We start from the raw sequence: 2,140 nt of genomic DNA, 5'->3' as shown, positions 1-2,140 counted from the left end.
TTGAGGGAGCGACACACTGTCGGAGAGGCAGTACTCAGGGTTTGATATATTCACAGAGAACAGCACACACAGCTTCCTACATGGCAGGCAGCTCTCTCTCGGGCGCCTCCGGAACATGCCTGGTTCTGTTTATTATTAACTCTGCAGTTGCAGTACACAATACGTCCACGTCCACAGTGTGGAGCTACAAACATTACAAGCTGACAGACATTACACTTCTCCCTCCTTAATGAAGAAGTTATTATGACAAACATCATACATAATTTTCATTTTATACATAACACAGGATATAAACTTATTTTTTTCCCATATTTACAAATGTAACTTTACCACTTGTTTTCTGTTTCGAAGCGGATACCTTCGCTCTCGAACAGAACCTTCCAAACATGGTGTTGAATCTAAACTCATTCGAGGCTCATTCTGAGGAACGTTTTCCTCCACGGAATTTCCTTGATTTTCATTTGAACTCTCTCTAACTTCAGGCTCTTTGTTTTCCTGACTCGGACTCAGACTTTCATTCTGATTCTCCCCTGGATTTGTTTCCAGTACATTGGATTTAGGATTTGCTACTGGTATATCAAAACTATCTGGTGAGTCAGAAATAATTGAATCATTCCCACCTTCAACTCCTTCCAGTCTGTAGGTAAAATATGATCAATGTGAACAAACCTAACCTGTCCATTATCAAACATCTTTACCAAATATGTGCGAGGACCACATATCTTCACCACTCTTCCTGGTAACCACTTTACCCATTTATGGTGATGGTTCTTTACTCTCACCATCTGGTTTAATTTCACACTTCTCTCTTTTACTCCACCTCTATCATGATTCTCTTTCTTCTTAATTGTGTCTCTTCTACGGACTGTGCCAAATTTGGTTTTAACAGCGAGAAACTGGTTCGTGGCTGTCGTTTGAGGAGTATTTCGATATGTAATCAAAAAATTAGCCAATTTGTGATCCAATGACAACTGTAGTTTCCTTGGATTTGGATCTAATATTTGTTTTATGAGGGCACGTTTTACAATTTGTACAGTGCGCTCTGCTGCACCATTCGAAGCAGGATGGTATGGTGGAACCTTGGTATGTTTCACACCATTTTTGCTCGTGAATTGTGCAAATTCTTCTGAACGAAATTGTGGTCCATTATCCGAAACAATTTCTTCAGGGAGGCCAAATGAAGAAAATAATTTTCGCAAAATGTCCAATGTTTTAACTTGTTGTTATTTTCCACATTGGAAACACCTCAACCCACTTCGAATGGCTATCAATCACAATGAACAATTGTTGTCCTTCTAACTCAGCAAAATCAATATGTAGCCTTTGCCACATCCTGGGAGGCCATTTCCATGGCTGTAATGATACTGGTGGTGGTTGCTTGCTTAACGATTGACATGTCGTACACTGACTCACGATGTACTCTATATCTTTATCAAGGCCTGGCCACCATAAATAACTGCGTGCAAAACTCTTGGTCAAGCACATTCCCAGGTGCTGGTCATGGAGATCTCCTAATAAGTTGGACCTAAATTTATTTGATATAACCACTCTTGTACCCCACATGATACAATCTTTATCGACTGATAATTCATTCCTACGAATGAAGAATGGATGAATACCTTTGTCTGTTACCTGTTTTGGCCATCCATTTGCAATATACTCATACACCTTCGACATCACTGGGTCACGTTTGGTTGTTCTACCAATCTCTTCAGCTGTGACTGGCAGTTCATCAATGTATGAAAAATAAAACACTTCTTCCCTATCAGGTGTAACTTGTGATGGGGAAGGCAATCTAGACATTGCATCAGCATTACTGTGATCAGCTGATCATCTGTATTCAATATCATATGTATATGCTGACAAAATCAAAGCCCATCTCTGCATTCGGGCTGCAGCTAATGTTGGAACTGGGGACTTTGGATGGAGGATTGCTGTTAGGGGCTTATGGTCCGTAACGATGGTAAACTTACGACCATACAAGTATTTGTGAAACTTCTTGACCCCAAAAATTAATGCCAAAGCTTCCCTTTCAATTTGCGCATAATTACTCTCACTGGCACTGAGAGTGCGTGAAGCAAAAGCAATTGGTCTCTCCTCCCCACTATGTGATACATGAGAGATTACTGCCCCAACTCCA

The sequence above is a fragment of the Pristiophorus japonicus genome, unplaced genomic scaffold (genome assembly GCF_044704955.1).
Source record: "Pristiophorus japonicus isolate sPriJap1 unplaced genomic scaffold, sPriJap1.hap1 HAP1_SCAFFOLD_371, whole genome shotgun sequence".
Classification (NCBI taxonomy): domain Eukaryota; kingdom Metazoa; phylum Chordata; class Chondrichthyes; family Pristiophoridae; genus Pristiophorus; species Pristiophorus japonicus.
Note: the sequence above shows the minus strand (reverse complement) of the source record.